We start from the raw sequence: 14670 nt of genomic DNA on the forward strand, positions 1-14670 counted from the left end.
GCACCAACACATACCCAAATCTATAGAAAAGCGATGGGTAGGATAAGTCCTACTCACGACGAGTGATCTCTGGTGGTGCCTGTGATTAGGTAGTAGCGCCCTAAAGCTCGGCTAATCGGCGGCGCTCGGTGATGCGCACCCTATCCTCGAGAGCAACATGTAGCTCCTGGAACTTCCTTACCTCTGCTCGCGTAGTGGTAAGATCCTCAATGAGCTTATCCATCGCATAGTAGTCCCGCTCGAGGTCTCGTGTGCATGTGGTAGTGACCTCCAGATTTTCCCTCATCTCCCCAACCCGGTGGGCCATCGTCTGCCCCTGGCCCCCGATGTCGGTAATCCTTCAGACCATAACAGGAAGTGCTCGGTCTGTTGGCCCTCCATGGTGAAGGTCTTAGAACCCTCGCTCCATCCCAAATGGTGGACACTATCCCTGGTGCCTGCTCCATCGCTCTAGATCGTAGGTCCATGAGGGCGTAGGGGCATCGGGGCCCAAACGATATGATGGCACCCTCGCCATGTAGGGAGGGTCAATGACTTCGGACTCGGTTTCTGAACCCTCGTCCTCTTCATCTTCATCGCCAACCTCCTCGTCTATTTCCTCCTCTTCGATCTCTTTCTCCTCGATCTCTTTCGGATCATCCTCGGGGCCCTCCTCAATCCAACCCCCATTTCCCTTATTGGGGAAGTATGGGTCCCCAGGATGATGGAAGCCATCCGTAGTGTCTGCACAAGAATATATAAGTACGAGAAAATATATAGAATGGTAAAATACCCCTTTAGTATTTTATGTCTTTTAGTTTTGTTCTTAGACTCTTTAGAATTTTAGTTGATGAGTTTTAGATTTGTTGTCCACCTTGACCACTCCTAGACACATGTTGGTCATATCTCGAATAAATATAGTTGATCAAGCTATACTTACCCTAGATATGATTACATAATTGTCTAAGTTTAGTCACAATGTCCAACTCTTCGTATTGTTTTCTAATATGCACGCATGTATGTATACTTTGGTAAATTATTCATATTTTTGAAGTATACTTTTAGTCAGAGTGTTTAGTCCCATTGTATTTATAGTTGTATATCTTGTACGGTTAGACATACTAGTTCACTATAAACAATGCTCTGATACGAATCTGTCACACCCCCGAACCAGGACGGTGGAAACGTCCGAGAGCGGATGACTTCATTGTATTGTATCATCACAATTGAATATAAATGAAACATAGCAACCAAACATCATACATTAAAAGATACCAACATACATTCTTTACAAATTGTATTTGTTCACAAATTTACACAAAAGTGACACAAAATATGATGTTCCAAAATGTAGCAAATATCTAAAATCCATAGCCCAAATACTTGCTCACTAAGTCCCTGAGAATATAAGTCGTTTTGAAAAGAGTCAACTAAAAATTTGCTGAGTTCATAAGCATGTTTGTATACAAAAAAGCTTTGTAACATCTTTGATTGTAATAATTTGTAAAACTCTAGAAAATCCGATATTTTCTGTGAAAAATGGTTTTTAAGTCTCGTGCTAAAACTGTGAATAATTGCATGCGTGTCCTTTGTTTTCTTTTGTTTGTAAGTAAAAAGAGTGTGTGTTCCCAGAAAATCTCATATTTCCTGTTTTATGAAAAATTGTAGTCTTAAAACCATAAGATTGGAGTGATGATAGTAAAGTACAAAAGTGAAGCATAGTTTTATATTCTATAAAATCAATGAAGTGTATAATTTCATAAATCGAAAATAACATTGTTAATCCCTATGTGAGTCGTTACAACCATGCTTAATATGACTGATATGCCTGTCATGACGTTCTTGAGGCGTCAGTTTCGGTAAGATATTTGTCACCCTAGACTGGCCCCGTCTAGCTATAGCGAACAACTCAGATGTGGGGGTGTTAACCCCGTCTACAGGACTTATGACGTATGGTAGGTAGGTACGGCGAAAGAAAGTCTCACAAGTGCCTTAACAGATTTACGCGAAATTTGACTCCCATTATTGAATAATGAAAATAACATTACAAGTGTAAATTCGTGACTGAAGTTTTATGACACGCGTTTTTCAGCTTTATGACATACAACTTGTAATTTGTACTTTTAAACGATTTATGACAGATAGATTATGGCATGCAATATTTTCTGTCGTAATAATTCTGTTTTGTGTAGCATTTTAGTTAAATTGTTTATAACACTTTTTATAAATAATCATTAGTGGACTTGTCTATTTGTGATATATGTTGTGTAAATAGCATAAAACTCTAAGTTTTCAAACTATTATAATGATGGCAACATATTACGACTATCTTACTAGAAAAATCATTTTTAAAAAAATTAACTAATTTTGTAGTTTGTTCAACACACCAAAGTTTAGTTTAAGAGTTTTGTAACACAAAATACTTTATTTTGTTTTAACTCCAACAAGTCACAATTTTTTTTACAAAACACAAATATGTTTTCAACACATACTTTATGATTTTTAGCACACATTAATTAAGAACCTTTTTAGTTGAGAACTTGTTTCTTCTTCAACTCATGACTAAGGTACATGAAATTATCCAAAGAATGAACTTAATCTAGTAACATGAACCTTTTAAATCTAGAGTTTATGGTGCGTTAGCATGAAGTAATCAACATTCCAAACACAATATTTAAGATGAGTGCTGTTATCCATGAGTTAAACACATTACCTATCGGTACATGCAATTATCAATTGTTAAACGAGATTATGACTTGTATTCGCCCCCCCCCCCCCCCCCCCCCCAAGAGTATGAAAAAAAGAAAAGGAGTGGGATATCAAGCTCACATTGAAGATTTCGAGTGGTATAAGAAGAAGAAGAAGGAAATTTCGAGCCTAGCTTGTCTTGGAGAGGTCACTCGAAAATGGTGTTCTAAAAGCTTAAAACACAACAAAATGAGTGTGTAAATGGAATGTTCTTAGCATAAACATATAATAAAACATTTTTAGTTTAACAAGGACTGACCAAGAAGCCTAGAATCGAATTTTGATGATGATGAACTTGAGCTTTTTGAGAGGAGAAGGAGGAGAGTTTTTTGAGACTAAGTGAAGGAAAATGAGGTTGTGAGGTGTATGGAAGGGGGGGGGGGGTGGGTTCGGCCGATGCATAAAAAGAGAGGGGAGTAAGAGAGTTGACCTCTCTAAAACTTGATGGAATGTGCATGGGTATATGGTGGTCAAAAGCATAGATGCATACTAGATAAAAAATGAGGTGGCAATGTAAATTATCCTTTTCTTTTTCGCTTTTCTTATTCTCTCTCTCTCTCTCTCTCTCTCTCTCTCTCTCTCTCTCTCGCCTTAACCGAACCCTAGGGTTCTCGGTCCAAAATGGTGGCCCAAAAAGGAATGGTTTCGATTTTTTGGCTTTGCCCAAAAGAGTTTTCGGTCCATTAAAACCTAAAAAAAAGGCTTTCGGACCAATGAGGTTAACGAAAAAGAGTTTTCGGCCAACAAGGCCCATTATAGGGTTTTCGGCCCAAAGGAGGGCCAAATAAAAGTTTTCGGCCCATTAAAGGCTTTTCGGCCCAACGGAAGGGCCAAAGAAAGAGTTTTGGTCCAATAGAGGTTTTGGGCCGAGAATTCTTGGGCTTAGGCCTAAAATTGATTGGACTTAACTATAGGGTCAAGTTTTGGACTTGCATGAGGTTATTTCAACTAGGTTCACAAGGTATGTATGTATGAACTTAAATGACATTGTAGTTTGAATTTCACTAATTGGATGCTACAAGGTTACATGGAGGAATTTGTTTCGTAGAGGAATCACAATTTTCAACCCTAATTTGCTAGTTGTGGCATGTGTCTCTATGGATTTCACTCTACTTATTATGTACTGCTCTTTTCTAAAACCAAGTATAATGATTGTTATTACCCCATCGTTGTTTTTTGGTTATGAAAGCCTAACAACCCATATTTGATTAAGTAGGCCACGACCATACAACAGGAGCTTGTGTAGCAAAAAAAAAAAAATGCTTGATTATGGTTGTTTCCACACCTACTTGTTGAACTAATAATGGGAGGTTGTTGGATGGTTCTCGAGCTTTCTCGTTTGGCAGCCTAAGATGATCAGCCACTCCAAACCCTAGACAATTGGTGCCAAAGAGTTTCTGCAATGCACCATAATTCATATTATCAATATCAAGAATGAAAGGGATGTATGCTCAAATGTTTATAATCTGTATGGTTTTTCAATGCTCGTTAGATGCAACAAAAGATAACATAAGACGATGAAAAAAGAAGAAAGACTGCTGACGATGTTCCTTCGACAACAAGAATACGACAATGGAAATAAATGAAGGAGAACGATAAAGATGATTTTTAGGGTTGTTTAAATATCATCCGATATTGTGATATTGTGGAATAATTTCTTTTTATCCTTATCATTCGCAAGTCACCGTATAGATACATACTTGATTAATACAAAGGCCAATCGATACAAATGCCTTGAAATACAAAAGGGTTGATACCCTAAAAAATACACAAACATGCACAAGGATAAATACAAATAAATAATGCCAAGTGTGCACTTACAAACTTAGCATCTAAATATTATTTATTATATATAAACACAATTCATTAATACTACAATAAAATTCGACACCGCATAGAACATCGTTATCTATATTAGTAACTATAATTAAAATAGAACAACTATTTATTTGTAAACAATCACCAATGGATTATTGACGAAACCCCACAAAAGCCACATAATTACAAAGTATTTTTCGACACGCTAATATGTCATTAATTCCATCGCTACATCCCTCGCTAATTTCGTTGCTGATCCCTCGATATTGGCCTTTTTGTCACTCTTTTGATATTCTATATTTTTAAACCATAAACAAAAGTTCGGGCCTCCTTACAACCCGGCCTTATGCGGTCGCAGATCCCACTCCTCCTGGTCGTGTTTACCTGTAACATATTGCATATTTTTCCTACATTTGTCTTAATTTAAATATTTTAAATTCTCCTGTTATGAAAGGCGATTGCCTTTACAATGTACAAAAATAAAGGGTTCGGCAAATAATGATTATTAATTGAAAAACGAAGCTTATTTTTGCATGTTTGGTAATAATATCAAAAATAAATTAACGAAGTAACGAGTAACGACCGGGGTGATAACGACAACATACATACTTACGTAAGCGCTGATGATCAATTAACCAATTTTTTAGACTTGGTTTTGTCGGTTCTCAAAGCAGCAGCCTCACAACGCAGGCCACATGTTTCCATTCAAAGTTGATACAAAATTTTTGTTTCTTAGGTCAATGGAGGTATTTTATCCATTTCCCTTATTAAATCTTGCTAATTTACGACGATGTACCCTAAATCAACTTCTTGTGAGGCCCATTCAGTTAAAGATTTATAAAAGATTCAAACATAACTGTTATATAAACTAGGCCCACACATGTTTTAAACATAGCACTTGAAGGGACTTGAGGCCTCGTTTGCTTTGTTACAGGAATTGTAGTTGTCGATAAATTAATACTAGTACTTTTTTCACTTGAACAATCTTTGAAAATCAAGAATTGTACTTTACGTCGACGACTGACTAATGAAATGATCTTTTTCGGTGGAAATAATTTATGAAATTTAAAAAGATCGAAGTAGCTGATACATTTCTGACTTGGACTTTAATGCACACTAGGTGTTTTGACAAAAATACTGAAAGAGACTAGTAAACTTATTATGGGGTTGTAGTTATTGGAGGCATTATTGTTGATGTGTTTGCGAAATTATGTCAAACTGTCGTGGTCCATTGCCTGTATTGCTCTACTTGATTTTTGTCTATTTTCACTTTTCCCTTTTGCATATTAAAGATCAAAATTTTGGATGAAAAGTCTTTATCTACCCATTCACATAAATCTGTGTAACATAACGTACCCCGACTCTAGCCATAGCCTCTTTTGTTATTTCTGTTTATATTCAATAAAATTAAAAAAAAAAAAAAAAAAAAAAAAAAAACAGAACTTTTGATTGATATTTCCAGTAAATTGTCAGAATTCATAATAATTAGAGGGTCCTCATATTTCGGACCTTATGCAAAAATGACCTGTACACACTATAGAGAATCTGTAGCACCCAACACTCATAAATTCCCATTTATCAACTTTCAAGTGTATTTCCTTTTCACACTTTTAATGCGGAATATACTTTAATTCTACTAATCTTTTTTCAGTCAAATCAATATCATCCATTCTTCTGATTGCTTCACTACTTGACGCATGAAAACTCCATCAAATCATCTCATAATATCCAATATGATCCAATCATCTTGCTGTGTGTCTGTGTGCAGATGGTGTCATATAAAGAAAGATAGACAAAAGAATGTTGTTGAATCCGTGAAGTGGTCCTAAAGATTCAATACCCTTCTGATAAACATTGCAGGTTCTCCCACATCATTATTATTTTGAAAGCTGGTTGTCATTATTGTTTCAAACATTATTGTTTTCAATATCTACTGCATGTAATCAATTTGTGAAATACCTTCTTGTTACAATCTAATGGTGATCTAGTTCGAAACTTACAACGTAAGGGTAATTGATATCTGGCTCTTCCCTGGACTGAGATCCTAACTTTTGTGATTGGGTTATATATTATTACAACATTGAATAATGATCTATGTTTTAGATAAAGAGTTACGTTAAAATTGTATTTTAATTTTATAGAAGTCCACATATTCATATATTTATACATGTAGTAGCGAGCATGGACGATGATATAATTACAATAGTTTGTGTCACTTCATTATTCTTATAAGATTTAAAAGTTGTGTAATTTTTAAAAATAAGAAGTAAAATTAGTTACTTATATAAGTAGAGATGTAAAATATTAAATTCACAAAATATACTTTAACTTTTATATACGTTTTACGTTTAGTTATGAAGATTGGTTGAGTAGCTGAACTATCAGTATGTTCTTCCAAGTGGGATCTAATATTAACTTAAATAGGGGTCTAATATTAAATAAGATGTCCTTCGCTTAGTGGATAACAATCTGCTACCAATGGAGAATTTTCTCATCTGAAATTGAGGCTTGAGGATTTTAACCTATGAAACCATGAATTTCATACACACTTAAGGGGATGTGATCAATTTCCTAAATTTAGTTTTGAAATGTAGTTCGCTTTTATATCATCGATATTCCAACATTATGCTCTTTTCTTTATTCTAGTTCTGGTTTGATCAAGTTGCACATACATTATAAAGGTATGCTTAGCAAAATTAGTTAAAACTGAAAGCTTTAGCTTTTGTATGTGAAATATTGTTCGGAAAAGTAGCCATAACCTTTAAAATATATAAAATAACATAAAATCAAAATGGTAAAAACTAAAAGCTCTTTGAAATAACTTTTGGAGCTTTTTGTTAAAAAAATAGGTTAAGCTTCTACTTTGTCACATCCCGAAAACCAAAGGTGGAAACATTTCCGGGGTTGACTCCACGTTGAGTATCAAATTCAATGCACATAGTAAAGCAGTAATAAAAAAACATTACATTACATAATATTATTTACATCTTTTTGAAAGCAAAGTTGTACAAGTGTTTTACATATTTAATATGAACAAAAGTAAAGACGAGTCTTCGGGACGCTCCGTCTTCTCCAAATGGTTGCGGTGTACCTGTCTAACGCTGACCTGAGAATACAAGCGGTTTGAAAATCAGCATAAAGCTGGTGAGTTCATAAGCGGTTTAGTTTTGAAAAGAACGAGTTCCTTTACTTTCTGGAAAAGTTGTTGATCAAGAAAATCCCATATTTTTTTATGAAAACGGTTTGGTTATCCTTTGTTACAATTTCGAAAACAGTTGATTATGTTGTTCCAGGAAATCCCATATTTTCCTTATAGTTTTAGTTATTCGTTTGTTACTTTATCTGTTTATGTGCTGTTGTGCTACCCAGGAAAATCCCATATTTTCCTATGTGTTGAGATGTCTATTTGTATCTAGGTTCGTTACTGATTGTAATGTTATCCCAAGAAAATCCCATATTTTTCTATGTGTGGTGTTTGGTTCTTAAGTCTGATTTCAAAGTACTAGTAATTACCATGTGAGTAGTATTAGTTATGTGTTCTAAACCCTTAGTTATTCTACAATCGGATGACTATAATCTACTAACTTAGTTGTATTTTCGAATATTTGGAATCACACAGAAGCGTACATTACAGTATTTTCGAAGTTCTGCTGAGTTCCAAAAGAGTATATTAGTTGTGTATTCGAAGCTCTGTCGACATTCTGAGGCGGATATATTTGAAACTCAGTAGAGGTCCAGAGGTCCAGAGGCGTATTTTCGTATTAGATTCGAAACTCTGGTGACACTCAAGGAGTACACTAACTGTATATTCGAAGTCTTAGTCTCAACCAAAGGCGTCATTTCGCATTCGTAGTTGTATTCGCATTCGTAGTCGTATTCCTATTCGTAGTCGTATTCGTATTCGTAGTCGTATTCGTATTCGTATTCGTATTCGTATTCGTAATCGTATTCGTATTCGTATTCGTATTCGTATTCGTATTTGATTACATTCGTTGATCTTAAATATGATTAGTATGATTTCTTATTCAAAAAGAATGTAGTTATAACACTTTTTAAAAGAAATCTATGTTTAACCTGCAATTCGAAACGTCAGTTACCACAAATCTTTGGAAATCAAGACATTTAGTGAGTAAAAACCATTGAGTTGAAAATCAGTTTAAGTACAAAATACACTTGTACTTTTTGCTTGTATTCCCCCCTGAAAACATTGAAAACCCATTGAAAACACGGAAAAATGGTAGGGGTATGAACTCACCGGACGCGGAAATGTGTCGGTTTCGGATGCTAAACGTCGAATCGAGGCCTGATAACACGCGAGGTTCCTATGTAATATGAAATGGCATACAAATATATCTAATTAAATTCATAAACTCTAATTAGATATGAAGTCACACTCCAACGAACGAAAACACCTCAAAACGGGTGTTTGGAGTGACCCGGGTGACATCTACGGACAGGATTTGAAGCGAGGGACTTGGGATTTGAGTTTACTCCCCAAGAGTAAACTTCCTAATGTGTTTACGGCCTAAACACTACCCACACATGAGTTCACGGCCGTGAACTCATGTTGGCAAGGGTTATGGAGCTTAGTGGATAACAAATGGCTATTATCACTTGGAAATGCTTGGAATAATTTTACCTAAGGCTTGGAATGAATTAAAATCACCAAATACAACACTTAAGGGAGTTTATGACCTTAGCATGGAGCTTATGGCCGTAAACTCTCATACTCCCATGAATATGTGTTTTTAATGTCTCAAAGTTAATCACATGTGATTCTGAAAATTCCTATCAGCCTTAAAATGATTTTTGGGCACAATAAGACATGCTTTTAGGAGTTTACGGCCATGGAGCACCTTCTATGACCGTAAACTCTCAAATGAAGATTTTTGATGTGTTTAAGGTCCTTAAACTATTTTTGGTTGGTTCTATGATTTATTCTAAGGCTTTTGGTGGTGTTAGATGGCTTTCTAACACCTTAGAAGTGAGTTTACACCCATGTTTGAGGAGTTTACGGCCCAAACACATGCCTTGGCCGTAAACTCATACAAACCCCTCAAAATTCATGTTTGAAGTGTTCTAGGTCCATAACCAATATTCTAAAAGTCGTATCTAAGTCTTGTTTGAGCCATGGAAGGGTTTAAGGGCTTAAAACCCCTTTAAATATGGGTTTACGGCCTAAGCACCATCCTGGGCCGTAAACTCATATATAAGGCTCTAAATCATGGTTTGAGGCATTCTAGTTCAATTTCATTAAGTCATCTAGCCATATACAAGGTCTAATTGTGGTTTGGAAGGGTTTTGTTGCTCCAAAAACCCCATTTATATGAGTTTACGGCCTAGGACTGTTCTAGGGCCGTAAACTCATGGTAATCGTCCTAATCCATGGTTTAAACTCGAATTTGAAGGCTCAATATGATGCAAAATGAGTATAGGAAGGTACCTTGAAGATTTGAGACCTTAAACTTGAGATTTGGACCTTTAATTCTAGTTTGAGGAGAGAGGTTGGAGTGAAAGTTGTAGAATGGAGCAAAAGCTTCAAAATGAAGACTTGGATCACTTTAAATAGTGTCCAAGTTCGGGACACGGTAGAATTCTACCCGATACCGGCGTTAGACGGGGCTTTTGGTCGCACCCGGCCAATTTGCCGTAACCCGATATGATTGATTCTAGAAATGTTCCGATCATTAATATGAGACGTTAGAATCAGTTCTAAGGGTATTAAGACACTTATTAAGTCATAAAATAAAATATACATTAATGACTTAATAAAATGTCAGAAATCAGAAATGAAATCGGAAACGGCGATTAGATGATCGGAACAAGTCGCGAGTAGGGTTACATTTAGGAACCGAACCCAGCCACAGGAGGACCGAGCCTCGGCCAGGACCGAGAGGTCTCGCTGGGAAGCCTCTTTTCTTCCGGTTTTCGACTAATTTTGCGTTTTAGGCCCGTTTTTAGTTGTTTTAACACGGAGTTTTCACCTAAAACTTTATTTTAACATATAAGACCCCTTAATTAATGATTAATCACATTTTAAGGATAAAACCCTGTCCAAAAGAGAGTAGGTGAAGTACAAGAGGTGGAGTGTTGACTTCCTTTATTCTATGACACAAGCAACCACTCTCATACCCACTCCATGTCACTATTCACCACCAGCCCATCCCTAGTCACTTCATAAGTCATTTCTCATTATTTTCAACCATTCCCACATTCTCACGGCTGGAACATCCACCCTCTCTCCTCACACTTCATTCATTCTCTCATTTTCACCAAGAATCACACTCCAAACTCTCTCATCTTTCTCTCTCCAATTCGAGAATTTCAAGGCATAATCCAAGACTTTTCTCCTACAATTAGTAAGTATCATCATCTTTCTTATGATTATTACACATCCTCCTACTCAAAATCATAGATTTCTTACACAAACATCATCACATTCTTGTTAGCTCCTCAAATCTTCAAGCATCTTCCAAGTGTTCTTGAGTTAAACACTTCTTTTCTCCATCATCCATCTTCTGAAATCACTCAAGGTGAGTTCATACCCCTACATTTTCATGTTTTCTCAAGTTTTTAGGGGGGGGGGGGATACAAGTTAAAACACCAAAACAAAACTTTTCTAACAGCCTTGATCAGAAAAGTTCAACTCCATTCACGAACTGTTTTGGACAAATTAAACATTTTAGTTTTCAAAACTGTTTTAGGTGCAAGTAGTTCCACTTCTTATCTTTAAAATGACTACTTGCACATCTCCACACGATTTTTCTACAATTTATGGTGATTTTTACAAAACTGTCTGTCTTTTCAAACACAAGTCCGGACCAGTCTGTGAATATGAGCATTTTAATACAAGTTAAAGGCTTCCAAAAATCATGATAAAAATTATGAGTAAACTAGACAAAATTTAGGAACTCTCAGAATTTACGGATCTAGTTTTCGACTTCATATGATTTTTCTATAATTTTTCTAAAACAGTGCAGAAACGTTAAGAGTTAGTTAACAGCTTCTAACTTTCAAAACACTTTGTAACATGTTGAGCAAAGTGTTAAATCTTTGATGACTTCATATATTACATGTATTTCTTGTAATGATATATTTATATAATAGGATAATCACTTACTGAATTTATAAGAATCCTCCGTCATAACCGTTAGTACAGAACAAAGCAAGATAAACATAGCTATATTGTACTATACATTAGACTTACATAGAAAGGGTTCTTATACACCACAAATAATCATACTAAACTATAATAAGTATAGTTAGGTTGCATATACATTTCAAACATTTTGATAAACTATAATAGGTATAGTTTATGATCATTTACATTACAAAAGGTTTTCACACGAATAGGGTACATTCCAAAGTACCGGGTTTTTATACAACAAGGGGTACAAATACAAAGTACCGGGTGTTTATACAAAAAGGGGTACAAATACAAAGTACCCGGGTTTTTATACAAAAAGGGGTACAAATACAAAGTATCGGGTTTTGATACAAAAAGGGGTACATATACAAAGTACCGGGTTTTATACAAAAATACAAAGTACCGGGTTTTGATACAAAAAGGGGGTACATATACAAAGTACCGGGTTTTATACAAAAAGGGGTACAGATACAAAGTACCGGGTTTTCATATAAATGGGGTACATTCCAAAGTACCGGGTTTTATACAAAAAGGGGTACAAATACAAAGTACCGGGTTTTTAACTACAAATGGGGTACATTCCAAAGTACCAGGTTCACATAAAATAGTTGTTATGATATTAAAACTACATTTCATCTAGAATTGTTAGACTTCAACTATAATCGTTGAGCGTATATGCTTGAGTCATATAAGAAATTAGTCTTGATTGGCTTAGAATTGGTGGTGCCCGCCTCATCTCCTATTCCTCGTTGGGTTGTGGACCTAGGGCAGACCCATTATATTCAACGTTTTATCTAACTTAAATCTTATATAACTTATATACGTTGGACGATTATAGGGGAAATCTACGGGTCATTCTAGGGTTCATTAACGCATCATATAGAAATATTATGTTCATACTTAACTAAGAAAATATTGAATTTTCTGGAAATCAAACTCTGTCGATTTTATAAGGAAAATGGTTTCTACTTCAAACAAAACTCTTATGAACTCACCAACTTAATTGTTGACACTTTTTCAAAACTACTTGTATTCTCAGGAAATCAGTGAAACAGGAAAAACTTCAGCGCCTTGAGGATGGGACATTAAACCGTCAACAATTTACTTTTGTCATCATAATGTAATTGATTTTGAAACATGTAAACATATACTTTGGTGTAACTTTTTCAATTATATTTATGATAGTTGTATTTACTTTGAGCACTATTATACTCGTTGTTATGATACTGTACATGAAGTCCTCCACCCGCAGACGTTTCCGCCATCCTTGGTTTGGGGGTGTGACAACAAGTATGGATGATTTACACAATCAACCAATATATTTAACTAGTCTTCTTTTGATCACTTAATTAATCCTAGATTAATTTTTGATCAATACTAATTAAATAATCTTATTATTCTTATTATTAATATACTAGAACTTATAATATATTAATAACCCTAAGTGTCTTATTTCTCTCATTATAGTCTATCCAAATGCATGATGCCATGCAACCCAAATGGACCATGTCGGGTCGGGTCAAGTCTTAACAATTATAGTTATGGACTTAGACATTAATCCAACAGTCTCCCACCTGGATAAGTCTAAAACTATTATTGCGTATGACTTCAGGAACCGACTGGCAATCGTAGCTCTCCAAAGCTTCTGTCGAACTCTGACCTTGTAGATAAACTCTGACCTTTGTCAATGACTTGTCCATTAGATAAGGGATCATATATTCCTCCATTCTAGATATCATATGGACTGAGACATGGATTATAATCATTCTCTCTGTCCATTTGTTGTTTCTCGATTTCCGATTTATGACGACTGACTAATTGAACAAATCAAATCAGTCCTGGCCCGGCCGAGCACTTCCATTTATCATCATCAAATCATCGATGGGCCCACAGATGTCGCTTTTATCCCGAAGGTAAAAGGAATGGATAAACTTTGACTCATATGGCTTGTTCTACTACTTGTTGAATCATACACAAATGCACGTTTTATAGCACTGAGTTACCAAATGCGTTTTCGTGCAATCAATGTACAACCAACTCATAGTAACAACTCATATCTCTAGGTTTGAAGAATATAAGATATTATCGTCTCATGATCACTCGTGATAAAATCCATGAAGTGATTCCAATGAGCGCGGGTTGAATCCAATACACAAAACTTATGAGCACTCATGAGTGTTGTAGCCCTTTGTCCAACACCTTAGACCTCTACAAGCCAACCCATGACAGTCTTAATTCATATCTACTTCCAACATATGACCGACTGTGGATGGTTTGAATAACTTAGTCATTCCGAAAGAATAACCCAGTTTATTCGGGAAGTCAAAACATGCAAAGTAAAACACAATAATAATTGAATCTAATATGGTATCAAAACCTATGAACATAAATAAAACACCTTTTATTTATCACCATATGATTACACATTATTCATTGTATATTGTTTCAACTATCAACTTTATTCTTGAATTTAAAACAATAGTTTTCCCATGCTCCAAGCATGTACACTATGTTTTCTAAACACTAGTCATGCCATACACCAAGTATGCATACTATGTTTGTCTATGATCTTTACTTTGTGAACTAGATCCATTGAAAATAACTTCAATGATTCTCTTTTCACACTCCCAAATCCTTACTGCAAGTACAAGAATTCCAAATTCATGTCATTTACTGAAATCTGTTAGATTCTAAACTTATATGCATTGATCCTCTTGTAATGATTATGCACAAAGTCAGAAAGACTTGACAACAATCATTATAGAGTATTCCAAAGGAGATCAGCTCCTTGGAAACATCCTTCTTGCATTAAGTTTCCTAATCTTACACAGATTGAATAATTTCTAACTTTGAAACATTTCCATATTCCATTTTGACTATCACTTCTGAACAGGAGTTACCTCCTTACAGATTATGTCAATATGGTCCTTCCAGAATTATCACTATACTTCCAACTGTCCTTGAGCAACCAATCTTTG

Source organism: Lactuca sativa, chromosome 2, assembly GCF_002870075.4.
Source record: "Lactuca sativa cultivar Salinas chromosome 2, Lsat_Salinas_v11, whole genome shotgun sequence".
Taxonomy (NCBI): domain Eukaryota; kingdom Viridiplantae; phylum Streptophyta; class Magnoliopsida; order Asterales; family Asteraceae; genus Lactuca; species Lactuca sativa.